Consider the following 14,407-nt stretch of genomic DNA (forward strand, 5'->3'; position numbering starts at 1 on the left):
TACATCATCCCTGCAGAACACTACATAGCAACTGGATCATTCTAAAACTATTAAGCACAATTTAAGCAAAAAGCAGCATAAGTGTTACTTTTCTTGTCAGAATGTAGCCTATTGCTGATTTTGAATGATATTTAAAAGCAACATTGAATAATTTTAGCATTATAATGGCACAGAAATTACACACTGTATCTCTGCAAACACAGCTGGTCTTTAGTTCACATACAGTATATAAAGCCCTGTGTACTATGAGGTTACATCAGGACAAAAAGAGTTTCATACACGGCTGGAGTTTGGCTTTAGTTTGGCTGCCACAGGCTCTGGCTATGCTCACATATCGCTAACACTGATCCAGCACAGCGCTAATCAGAACACAGGACAGTATTAGCATTGTTCTTAATGTCGAAATGTAGCACGAAGAGACCAGGCCCTCTCTGAACCTATACTGTGTAGAATGTGGACCGGACAGGAGAAAGAATGAAGATCTGACTTCTAATGGCCAGAAATAGAACACAAAATGCTAATTAGGAGAACACATTTTTTCCAGCTCAGATTTATTAGTCATAATTATTCACTGTGTGATGGAAACCAAATTATTCTATGGGCGGTTCACAAAGAAACAAGTTTCAATTTGGCTATTCTAAGGTCATTATAATGCAGAAATAAATAAAAAACAAAAAGGTTCTTGCAATAGTAAGTACTCTATATTTGGCACTAAAATATTTCCAAAATCTTGTGGCTCTTTTCTCCCTTTGGTTGCATTTCTAAAACATTCCATTGCGCATAAACCAATTAATTACATATTATGTAATAAACCAAAAACATCAGCAAAATATGTTTTTCATATTTGAACATCTGTTTAACCCCCAAAATGTAAAAATGGTGGTTTGAAAAACACAACATTAAATCTTCATCGATCAACACGTTAAAGGGATAGTTCACCCAAAAATGAAAATATGATGTTTATCTGCTTACCCCCAGAGCATCCAAGATGTAGGTGACTTTGTTTCTTCAGTAGAACACAAAGATTTTTAACTCAAACCGTTGCAGTCTGTCAGTCATGTTGACGCGTCACACACCGAATGTTGTGAACGCGCTCAGGACAGTTGGACATTGCAGTGGATCAGAGGTAAAGAATGATATAAATAATTTTCAGTTTCTTGCACAGAACGATTGTTTCATGTCTTAAGACCTCAGTGTATCATCACGAGCCGCATGGTTTAATTTGGTTTTGTTTGTGTATGTTTTTTTGTCTCTCAAAGCAGTGGGTCCCATTGACTGCCATTATATGACTGACAGACTGCAACGGTTTGAGTTAAAAATCTTTGTTTGTGTTCTACTGAAGAAACAAAGTCACCTACATATTGGATGCCCTGGGGGTAAGCAGAAAAAAACCCATCTTTAATATAATAAGTACTGATGTGGCAGAAGTTTGATTTTACATTCAAACTTTAGTCATAAATACAAAAGCTGAAGGCATTACTTAATGGAGCTATAAAGTAATGATGGAAAAACTACACTCAGATTTCAGACTGTTCTCTCACATATGCAAATACAAATGCATGCATTACAGTGACAAAGGAAAATGAAAATCTCTGCTTGTTATCTATGTAAAATGACTGATACATATTAAAATTTAATGGATGCATACAGAAACAAACATACAGTTCCCAGGCACTGGTATGGTTATTGACAAATACTGATCTTTTCCACATTTGCAAAACAATAAATCAGTCTGATTTTGTCAGTGAATCAGATAACCCTGAGTGAACTGCATGCTAATCTTGCATTTGAGCATTATAGCATTATTTTTATAATGTAAGAGGAAAAGTAATATATCATTAATGTGTCAGAAGACAAATTGAATTTGTGATTAATTCTGTCAACGGATTTAAAAGCTCTAAAAAGTGATCAGTCATAGACAATCACTGCTCAGCCCAGATATAATTATGTGATAGGGATATATTGTTTTTTCTCTTGTACAAAGAGACCTTTAATATAAAAATGACAATTAATACATGATGGGGTGAGATTTTCAGGTTAGAAATAATTGTAATACCTCGCCAAGAACAGCGCCTATTACCATGGTACTTAAATCAGTGAAGAAGTTTTAAAATGAGGACATGCAATCTTTGTACATTTGTGTAATATTAGGTCATACTGCATCCACCAAGTTGGCATTGTCCTTTGAACGGTGTTCTTTATGACATACTAACTAGTGGTCAACTGATATGTTTTTTTAGCAATCACAATTTAATTTAAAGATAGTGCGTAACACATGCACAACTTATATGCAATAAAATGTATATTTATTTGACATACTATTTGTAAAAAAATATGTGATATGACATTTTTGTAACAGCACGGCCAGGCTCCCCCATCACTCAACTCCCAAGATCTGCCTCACCTGACTTCTAATCATGCACACCTGCACCTCGTCATCACCCTCATCACGGACACTTCATAAGCACTCACCCCAGTCACCACAGTTGTCCGATCTCGTTGCTACCTACCGGACTCTACTCAGAAGCTCTCCAGTTGATGAGTATAATCTCTGATTACTTACCTTGTGTACTAACCTCCTGTTCTCCGTCCCGTCCTCTTCTCTGTCTTCAGACCCGTCTGTGTGTGATCTACAAGTCTGAGATCTGACTCCTCTCCGGCCACGTTCCATCCGCCTGCAAAGCAAGAAGACACTATTAGCACTGTCATCCGACACCCGCAAGATTCACTACAAAGAAGCTACTCACCTTGTCTCACGATCACCAGCACCCAAGTCCTGTAAATAAAGACACTTTTATTGCACCTACCTTTGAGTCCGTCTGCATCTGTGACAGAAGATCGGACCAAGACCGCTAACAACATGAATACTCCCTCAAATTCCGTACCCTCGCGGCTGCGAGCGGATGGAACGAGCCCTCGCTTCTGACTGCCTTCCGCCAGGGCTTAAACCCCTCGGTACGCTTACAACTCGCAGCGTACGATGATAATTTCGGCCTGGAGAAATTTATCCAACTGGCAGTACGCTGCTCTAACAGAATGCGAGCCTGCAGCCCTGAGTCCCACCAAACCCATTACCCCAGCAGTACAGCCACTCTGCCCTCGTCTGGAAGTAATCCACCTGAGCCTATGATCACGGACTCCTATCACCTCACTCCCGTAGAGCGCCGAAGACGTTTACAAGGAGGTTTGTGCTTATATTGTGGAAACAGCTCTCACCTCATCCTGGATTGCCCTCTTCGTCCCTCACGGCTGACGGTGAGTGGACTCCGACCCACTTTCCCGAAAATGAAACCTCTTACCACTCGGGCTCAACTAATCACCGACTCCTTTTCCCTGTCAGTCACCATCCTCCTCGACTCCGGCTCTTCGGGAATTTCATCTCTGGTCTCCTCTGCAAGCAGCTCCAGCTCCAGACCACCACCACCGAGACAGCTTACTAAATCGAAACCATAACAGGTAAAGCCCTTTCCCGTCGTCTTGTGAGACGCTGTGTGGGTCCCTTACTACTACGAGTGGGCATACTACATCAGGAGGAAATTCATTTGCTGGTGTTAGAAGAGTCACGGGTTGATATCATCTTGGGTCTCCCCTGGTTCATTCAACATAACCCGACGTTGTCCTGGAGTACCGGTGAGGTTCTAAAATGGGGTAGTTGCTGTTTCCCAAGATGTTTCCCATCATTGCCGTCGCCAGCCTCTGAGACCCAAGTTTCTCTCCCACTCTACACCACCTCCATAGAGAGCCCTGTTGCCCAGCAGTCTGTCGACATCCCAGCCGAATACAGCCAGTTTCAGGACGTCTTCTGCCCAAAAAGGGCTTCTCAGCTACCACCGCACCGGCCATGGGACTGTGCAATTGATCTGCTACCGGGTGAGTCAGTACCGCGGGGAAGGATTTATCCTTTATCTCTACCAGAGCAGAAGGCCATGGAGGAGTACATCGAGGAGGCGTTACGACAAGGTTACATGACACCATCTACCTCCCCTGCTGCGTCCAGCTTTTTCTTCGTGGCCAAGAAGGATGGTGGCCTCCGTCCGTGCATCGACTACCGTAAGCTCAACGACATCACAGTCAAGTATCGGTACCCTCTTCCTCTTGTCCCTACGGCCCTGGAACAACTCCGCGGCGCCACCATCTTTACCAAGCTGGACCTCCGCAGCGCATACAATCTCATTCGGATCCGAGAGGGAGACGAATGGAAGACCGCTTTTGTCACGCCCACTGGCCACTATGAATATAGGGTTATGCCCTATGGACTCGTCAACGCTCCCTCTGTCTTCCAGGGATTCATGAATGAGGTGCTCCGGGAGTACCTCCATCGTTTCGTCATCGTCTACATCGACGACATTTTGATTTACTCCCGGAGCCTGGCCGAACACCGCCAACACGTTGCGGAGGTCCTTCAACAGCTGCGGAGGTTCCGTCTCTACCTCAAGGCCGAAAAATGTACCTTTCACCAACCCAGCGTCCACTTCCTGGGCTATATTATAGATAAGGGTGGTGTCCGCATGGACAGAAAGAAGGTGGAGGCCATCACCTCTTGGCCACAACCGAGTACCATCAAGGAGCTGCAGCGCTTTCTAGGGTTTTCAAATTTCTACCGTCGTTTCATTGCTCAATACAGCACCATCACTAGCCCTCTCACAGACCTACTTAGAGGTGGAACCAAAACTCTTGCATGGAACACCAACGCCACAACAGCTTTCCTGAACCTGAAGAAAGCCTTCACAACCGCACCACTCCTTGTTCACCCTGACCCGAATCTGCCATTCGTCGTGGAGGTAGATGCCTCCATCACAGGTGTTGGTGCGGTTTTGTCCCAGCAGCAGGGGACGCCTCCCAAGCTCCATCCATGTGCCTTCTTTTCCCGAAAACTCAGCCCGGCGGAGAGGAACTATGATATCGGGAATCGAGAGTTGTTAGCTATCAAGCTCGCCCTGGAGGAATGGAGGCACTGGTTGGAGGGGGCCCTTCATCCCTTCCTGGTTCTGACGGACCACAAAAATCTTCAGTACTTGCGTGAGGCCAAACGGCTGAACCCCCGCCAGGCCAGATGGGCTCTATTCTTTACCCGGTTTAACTTCAAGATTTCCTATCGCCCAGGGCCCCGTAATTTGAAAGCAGACGCTCTCTCTCGAGTCCATGCCCCTGAGGAAGGTCCGGAGGAACCAGAGGGCATTCTGCCTACGGAGATGTTAATTAGTCCCATCCAATGGTCCTCTCCACCAGTCGCCTCAGAGAACCCTCCTCCCAATCCGCCGGGCTGCCCTCCAGATCGCCAGTATGTACCTAGAACTCAACGAACCCCGCTCATCTTCTCTTCTCATACCTCCCTCGGTACTGGCCACCCCGGGGCCAACGCCACCCTCTCGCTGCTACAAGATCGCTTCTGGTGGCCCAATATGGCCAGGGACGTACGAAGGTTCGTTCAGGGCTGTCCGGACTGTGCCATCTCCAAAACCTCCCGTCATCTCCCCACTGGCAAACTCGTTCCACTTCCCACACCTAACCGCCCATGGTCACACCTAGGAGTGGATTTCATCACCGACCTGCCCGTCTCTGACACATTCACCTGCATCCTTGTCATCATAGATCGCTTTTCCAAGTTCTGCCGCCTAATCCCGCTCACAGGCCTGCCCACGGCTCTACAGACCGCAGAACTACTCTTCAATCATGTATTCCGCCACTATGGCATACCCGAAGATATTGTGTCCGATAGGGGACCCCAGTTCATATCACGTGTGTGGAAAGCCTTCTTCACTCTCCTAGGTGTGACCGTCAGCTTGACATCCGGCTACCATCCTCAGTCTAACGGACAGACTGAACGAAAAATTCAAGAAATCAGCCGTTTCCTAAGAACCTTCTGCCATAGCCACCAGAACTCTTGGAACCAGTTCTTGGGCTGGGCCGAGTACGCGCAGAACTCCCTACGCCAAAGCTCTACAGGTCTTACACCCTTCCAGTGTGTACTCGGCTACCAGCCCCCATTGTTCCCGTGGACGGGTATTCCCTCGGATGTTCCTGCAGTAGACCACTGGTTCCGAGAGAGCGAGAGGGTCTGGGACGCGGCACACCACCAGCTGCAGCAGGCAGTGCGCAGGCAGAAGATCCAAGCAAATGCCCGCCGCTCACCCGGAGCTTCCAGCCCCACGTGGTCGGGGTAGGCCACCACGACGCCGGGGTCGGCCCTCAGGAGCAGGCCGTGGAGAGGGGGGTACTGTAACAGCACGGCCAGGCTCCCCCATCACTCAACTCCCAAGATCTGCCTCACCTGACTTCTAATCATGCACACCTGCACCTCGTCATCACCCTCATCACGGACACTTCATAAGCACTCACCCCAGTCACCACAGTTGTCCGATCTCGTTGCTACCTACCGGACTCTACTCAGAAGCTCTCCAGTTGATGAGTATAATCTCTGATTACTTACCTTGTGTACTAACCTCCTGTTCTCCGTCCCGTCCTCTTCTCTGTCTTCAGACCCGTCTGTGTGTGATCTACAAGTCTGAGATCTGACTCCTCTCCGGCCACGTTCCACCCGCCTGCAAAGCAAAAAGACACTATTAGCACTGTCATCCGACATCCGCAAGATTCACTACAAAGAAGCTACTCACCTTGTCTCACGATCACCAGCACCCAAGTCCTGTAAATAAAGACACTTTTATTGCACCTACCTTTGAGTCCGTCTGCATCTGTGACAATTTTGGGTGGTATAACAGCAGAAATCTTCTGTCCTAAATGCTTCCAGACAAAAGGGTATTTTACCGACTAATGCAGTGTACAATTTAGATCTAACGGCTGAACTTGCCAAAGTTTGTGAGGTTTGTAGAATTAAATTAGTGCTGTCAAACGATTAATCGTGTTTTATCGCATCCAAAATAAAAGTTTTTGTTTACATAATATATTTGTGTGTACTATGTATATTTATTATGAATATAAATGCACACAAATGCACGTATATATTTAAGAACAATTTTACGTTTATATATAAATTACATGAATATAAATATATACTTGTAAATATTTTCTAAATATATGATGCATGTGTATATACATAATAGATATACACAACACACACACATATATTATGTAAATAAAAACTTTTATTCGGGATGCGATTAATCGCACTAAATTAAATATGTATTAGATATTCAAAAACTAGTTTCATAACTGCATATTTTCCAAATAATGACAATATAGGACTATTATGGAGATATATATTATTGTTAGATAGTCAAAGCCAGTTAAAAAAAGAAAAGAAAAAAACAAATTAACTTGGAGAGGGGTGAAGAAATGGAGCTTCAAATGCAGGAGCAAATGTGAGTCTCTGCTCTGGTGCACTGCTTCTCATCTCAAAATAGAAGTCCTTCTTTCAAAACCTGAAGGCCAAACGGAAACCTAGAGGATGATAATTTTAAAAAATGACAAAAAATCTGCTTGTACTAACATCATTTGTTACAACAAAACAACACGATGTTGTTAAACAAGTAAAATTTAACCACAAGGAACAAACCTTCCAACTTTGAAAATGACATCTCCTTGTCCACTGGTACAGACTCCAGAAACTCAGCTGATTGTCTGCTTGTATGAATACTATGCTTGTATGATTATGCCACATTCTACTCATGTGACATACTGTTTTTTGAATGTAGTGTTGAAAACAGTGCACAAAAGCCTCAAGATAACCATACTTATCTCTGCTTCCCTCTTGCTGTGTCTCTTTCATTTGACCTCTTGACCTTATTCTTTTCTTCTCAAATGTAAGGTTTCATAATCAGATTGAAAAAGAGAAAACATTGCACTATATGATGGTGAATGCTCTGGACACATGTTTTTGAGCAAGAATAACAATTTGGGTGAAAACAGTTTCTCATTTTATTCTATATGTGTATTAATATTTGGTGAGACGTCATAGAGTGAATGTTGAATGAAAGATAACAATAAATGAATAGAAAGAGATGAATGTGTAAGAGAGCCAGAATCAGTCAGTCAGTGAGCCCAGTCTGACCCACTAGCTGGTTTGCTTAATCTTACACTGTGTACACTGTACAAATATAGGGCGCCAGTTCGAGAGATAATCTACTCCTTTAATCATGGGAAATCCTTTTCACAACAGGCAAGCACTGACACGGGGATGATCCATTAGAGGAGGAGGGTTTCAGACCATCTCTCCTCTGCAAACATGCAATCTTTATCAGTCACAATTATCCTCATGTACAATACACACTGTATGAAATTGAATTTTACCATTCCTAAGATGCAGTACTTCATAATTTAATCAAATGCCCAGTTTAAACACACATTTAAGGACTGTTGTGCTTATTCTTATATGTTCTAATAGCCCACAATCATATATTTCCAAGTGAATCTAGATATTCAAAAAGAAAAATGTAAGTGGATTTCCTTCATTGCAAAAAGTGGACATTACATAAATGGAGCCAGGATGGAGGGGAGGGTTGAAAATGTAAGAGGGATTTATGACATCAGCCAAAAAAAGATTATGAAGACAGACCTTTCTTATTTGGAATACTGTGCACCAGTGAATCACACACGGTGCAATGAGAAATATGTACAAAGAAAGTAAACCAGGTCAATTTTGAGTTCATGTTCATTTTAATACTACAAATACTTATTAATGGGCTAATGTTAGATCTCTCCCAGTTACTACAGCCTTGTGTGGAACAGAGTGCATCATGGGAAATGGCTGTTAGTACTTAAAAGAGTACTAAACCTCGGGTTGTTTTAATGACTATGCTGGCAAAGAACAAGCAGTTCCCAATGTTGCCAGCTGACTCTGCACTCCTAAACAGGAAAATAATTGTATGTATAACACAGAAGCTAGTCAATAACTGACAGAAAAACATTTACAGTGCATATACCACTGCAGTACACTGGACCCCTGGGAATCAAACATAATTCTGATCAGCGGACTGACCTTTGAGTTCACTTGCATAAACTTCTGACAGTGTTAGTTCAATACTTAAGTACCGAACTTAAATATATTCAAGGTTCAGCTTAACCTGTACGGCTGATCAGTCAAGTGCTTCTTTACCAACAAAAAGCCATGGAAATACAGATTTGCACAAACAAATAAATATATAAATATATGTATAAAAAGTCCATTAATACTTATGTAAAGCAAATCAACCAAGCACTTTTTACCAGACACTTGATACCAGTGCTTTGCAGTATAAAGGATATCAAATTGCCCAGTTTCTGTCAGTCCTAATGAGCAGAGGATTCCTGATTGGCACAATCCTGCAGCTCAAATAGTAGAGCACGGTGCTTGCAACAACAAGGTCATGGGTTTCATTCCCAGGGAATGCATGAACTTAAAAAGTCTTAATTAATGGAAGTTTTGGGGATAAGAAGGGAACATTGTCCTGGGCCCAGTGACGAAGGGAAGTCCACTGTGAAACAACATACTCATTGGGCCCCAAGGAAGGGACAAAGACATTAAACAACTGTCTACTCCTGGGTTTATTCTTATTATTCTAAATATGACCATAATGCATAATGCAAAACCAACATTGCAGTTAATAGGATACTTCACCACAAAAAGAAAATTCTCTCATTATTTACTTACCCTCATGCTGTCCCAGATATATATGACTTTCTTTTTGTCTGTGAAACACAAACTAAGACTTTTTTAAAAAAAAAATAATCCATCTCCATATAATACAAGTGTTGGGTCCCGCAAAGTTGAGGCTTCAAAATGATGCAAAATGAACACTATGGTATAATCTATATGACCTCAAGTAAAATAAGTTCTGAAGTGAAATGATAGGTGTGTGTGAGAAAAATACTAATATTTTAAACCTTTTAAACTATAAACTATCACTTTCAAACAACTATCAGCACGTTGTGAAGGGTGATGTAAGTGCACTGTGAAACTCGATCAAGAAGTGACGTTTCACAATGTGCTTACATCATGTTTCACAACGTGTCATCATTCTCACCGTGCTCACAGTTGGCCGTAAGCAATGTTTTTGGTTGAAATATTAGTATTTTTCTTACACACTGGGGTCGTATGGATTATCATTGTTCGTTTTCATATTGTTTTTAAGCTTCAACTCTCTGTTTGAGTCCACAGAAGAAAGAAAGTCATGTACATCTGGGATGGCATGAGGATGAGTAAATGATTCATTTTTGGGTGGAGTGTTTCTTTAACAACTGTTGAGGTGACTAAAGATACAACATGTATGGTAAATATCATCATCAAGACGTCCAAAGCAAGAAACAAAAAGAAAAACAGCTCTCACCACAAATGACAGCTCGACTGTCCACTAACTTGCAGTGCTTGTGTCCATGCAAACCAGAGACAGAGCTGTTCTCATTAGACAGACTGCTTCAAAGCTCACAGGGTATCAGATGAAATCCCTTTCTCAGCAGCCTGGTTTCTCGCTTAGGCCTGAGTCAACTGGCTTTATGTAACAAAGTCTTTTCTTCTCTCAAAAGGCTGAGTGAGAGGAGAACACTCAACAGTATGAAAAACTTCAATATGACACCTCACACTAAAATCCACAGCTAACTCTGCTGCCTTTATCACCTAAAAGTAAGACATTGGATAACGTTGTGGGATATAATAATGGTTTTCTCTAAATGTTTTGTTTTGCTCAAGCAGAATGTGTGTGAAGAGAAGTTCATGCTGGATTTCATCTACAATACGAACTTCATAGAGTAGAAAAGCATTGATGAGGCATCTGATGCCATGACCCTATCATGAGTATTATGTAATGGCAGCTGCAGCAGCGTGCGTGTCATTTCTGGGTCAACACTAGTGATACTTACTGGGGCAAGAAATTAAAATGACCTGGTATCCTTGTATATTTTTAAAGTTTAACCTTAACTTTTGAAACAGCCCATGGCTATGAAAAAAAATCCAAACCTAACCATCATGTTAATTAAAAACCCAATCATAACTTAGTGAAATGAGTGAAATGCGCCCAGAATGTTTCCCGAGAGGATCAGTTGTGGATTCCACCCACTCATATCATCCAAGATATTATGCTAATTAATCACATCTAATTAAGGCTGGAACAGTATGTCACCCTGCAGGTGGAAGTGAGAGCCAGATTTTTATTTTTTTGGGACATGAAGGACAAGATTTATTTTATAATGTCAGTGCAGCTATCTTTGTAATTCCAATATCAGTTTAAATGCTGTTACTGATCTCCCTGTGAACAATTCATCCATGCATATGTATTATTTAAAAACATTTTTCACCTACTTTTTCAATAATCTGTTTCACTCAAATGTACTTCTACACTGTAAAAAAAAAAAAAAAAAATTTGCTAAAATTTTAAGGCAACCAGCTTCAGCAGATTTTGAGTTCTCTCAACTTATTTTTGTAGGAGATTCTCAACTTTTTGTTGTATAAACCTAAAACAACAAGTTGACAAAACTCAAAAATCTGATGAAGCTGGTTGCCTTAAAATTTTAAGTTGGCTCAGCTTTTTTTTTTTTACAGTGTACTTCACAATACAGAAGAAAAGATCTGTCACTGCTTTCTTTACATCGCAACTTTAACGGGATGGGTCAGAAAATCTTTCTCTCAGTCATGTTGGTCCAAATCCATATATTGTTATTTATTTGTTTATTAAAAAATAATTTTTGTTCTTTCTTTTTTGATAATGTTTTTATGTTTGGAGCTTAACAGCCACGGACAATATTAATTGTCATTACAAAAAAGATATTTGTAAAGATATAAATATATATTTATATATATACAAAACATTTATATTTTCCACAGAAGAAAAAAAAGGTGACATGAAGGTGATTATATAATATCTGAATTTTCATTTTTAGGTCAACTATCCCTTTAAGTGAGAATACATATGTGTGTGAGAGGGAGAGAAAAACAGTGAGAGAAGTTCCTAAAAATGGAGAATTCAATCTTTCAGTAGTAGTTCCATTCCCTCACTTTCAGCATGGACGTCAGACAAATTTCCACAATAAAAAACAGCCTTGATAGATTTTCCAGTGGTGTGGTGAGTATGGATCTGTGAGCCTCACTAAAAAAGAAAGATCTCCATCATTTCACCAAAGCACAGTAATATACACTGGGACATCACAACTTCACACGAAGAAGGGAAAATCATTAGATGAAGTGTCTGGAAGAGACATTTTCCAGAGCTTTCTTCTTCAGTTGTTAATGATGTAATTGGTTGCAGCTGTAAAATTATGGGTACATTCATTGCCATGGAAACAAGCCTTGAGCTCTATGACAATAACTATGCGGCTTTACAGAGGAAGTGATATGAGTTTGTCAGCCTTTAAAACAATAGCATTTATGATTTAATGCAAGTTCAGGAAACAGCATTATTAGTCTATACAAAACTGCATCCTTTTGCCTTTTAGGGGCACAGTGTACCCAGTCATTTTAACACAAGCAAACGAATTCAGTCAAGCTAAACACCATCAATATAACTGTGGACCAATTACACAGAATAAGCTTGACCTGCTGTTTACAGCAGTGGCAGGATGAAATGAGAGGGAGGCGATGTTCTCTCTGACGAGCCGCTCTCTGACATTTGCTGTAGCCTGTTTCCGCTGTAAATTAAGTTAAGAGAGCCGTGCACCTCAGCAGAACCATCAGGGGCGTCGAAAACCCCGCTGGCGGTCTGCATTGTGTATCTAAAATGTCTTGCAGCAGAGATGTAAAAAATATATTCTGAATAAACATTTCCAAATTCCATGATTAAACCATAAAAACAACTGTCCTACTTACATCAGAAAACAGGAAGTGATTATAATAATGAAGCTAAGTGTCTCTTCCATCTTTCCATTCACCTCAAAATAGGAAAATAATAAAGCGTTGTCTGCAAGGGGATAGCGACATTTTTCTATTAGAGTGATTGCTTTGCTTCCTAATGGATTTAACAAGCAAAACTGTTTTGTAAACAAAACAAAAATGGTATGAAATTAAAGGAATACTTCACTTAGAAATGAAAATTCTGCCATCGTTTATTCACCAAAATAATCTTTTGCGGAACTTTCCAGCAGCTACTTTTTCTATAAAATGAAAGCAAATGGAAACTGGGCTGTCAAGCTAAAAAAAAAATGACTAAAGTACCATAAAAATGATGAACTTGAAACCCAGATAATAGTTTTGTTTACGGAACAGAACTTACAAAGCCCTGCCCATGACATGCCACCAATTAAAAATACGTTCCCACAACTTTTTAATTCATGGACATATTTTTTTAATTTGTTCTCTCATTTTAGTGCAATCGTGGCCACATTGTAATAATTTGCTCCCTTTTACAATTTAGGTAAACCTACACTCTAAAAAATGCTGGGTTAAATACAACCCAGTGCTGGGTGAAATATGGACAAACCCAGCAATTGGGTTGTTTTGACCCAGAGGTTGGGTTAAATGTTTAGCCCAACCTTCTGGGTAGTAACCCAACCGCTGGGTCAAAACATCCCATTTGCTTTATTAGAGTGTAAAAACTAATTTAAGTATTTAATTGGTTAAAACAAGAGAACAACCCAGTTTTTAACCCATATGTCACACCAAATTTTAATTTACTGAAACTTACAATTTGGATTGCGAATGGTTATAAGATACTCAACAACAGTGTTCAGCATCACTGGTGTCAAATCAAATTAGAAAATAATGGCTGATTTTCATTTAACTTAATGAATTGTATTACATTTTGGTGTGTTCCTCCCTCAAAGTGACTTATTGGCTTTGGAAAACTATGAAATGTTGCTTCTTTGCAATTATTGAAGCTTGACAGCATTCATCTTCATTTACTGTTATTGTGTTCTTTGTCAACAGTCCATAAAAAGTCTCCTTTTGTGTTTCATGTAAGAAAGGGAATATGAATTCGGAATGACATGATGGTAAGTAAATGATGAAAATGATGAAAATATACATTTTTGTGTGAACTATTGGTAACAGTTTTAGTATAGGGACCAATTCTCACTGTTAACTATTAGCATGCCTTTTTATCAACAGATTGGCTGTTTATTGGTACTTTTAAAGCACATATTCTGCATGACCATATTCTACATGCCTAATCCTACGCAATACCTAAACTTACTAATTTACTAATTATTAAAAAGCAGCAGCCAATTAGGAGTTTATTGAGGTGAACGTCGTAGTTAATGGTTTGTTAATAGCGAGAATTGGACCTTAAAATAAAGCGCGACCAAACTATTCATTTAAACCTAAGCAGTCTGATTCAAATGTTACATCACAAAACAAAAAAAGTGTTTCTTCATAAACTTATTGCATTCCAGGACAGTCAGTGACTAAAGATGTCATCAAACCTCTCATCGCTCAGCTTATGTGACTTTCATACCATCCCGGCAATGTGTAGATCACGTGATCGCTGGATTCTCAGTGTCCTTTAACAAGCCCACAGACAAAGAGCGTTTAAAAATAGAACAGACACCC

General features: G+C 40.7%; 1 protein-coding gene across 1 annotated transcript in view; it reads right to left on the reverse strand.

The window, feature by feature from the left end:
• The window catches only part of LOC306879473 (dedicator of cytokinesis protein 9-like), a 113,447-nt gene that overhangs the window by 94,342 nt on the left and 4,698 nt on the right, over positions 1-14,407 (reverse strand). The window lies entirely within an intron of this gene.

Source organism: Barbus barbus (assembly GCF_936440315.1).
Source record: "Barbus barbus genome assembly, chromosome: 13".
NCBI classification, from domain to species: domain Eukaryota; kingdom Metazoa; phylum Chordata; class Actinopteri; order Cypriniformes; family Cyprinidae; genus Barbus; species Barbus barbus.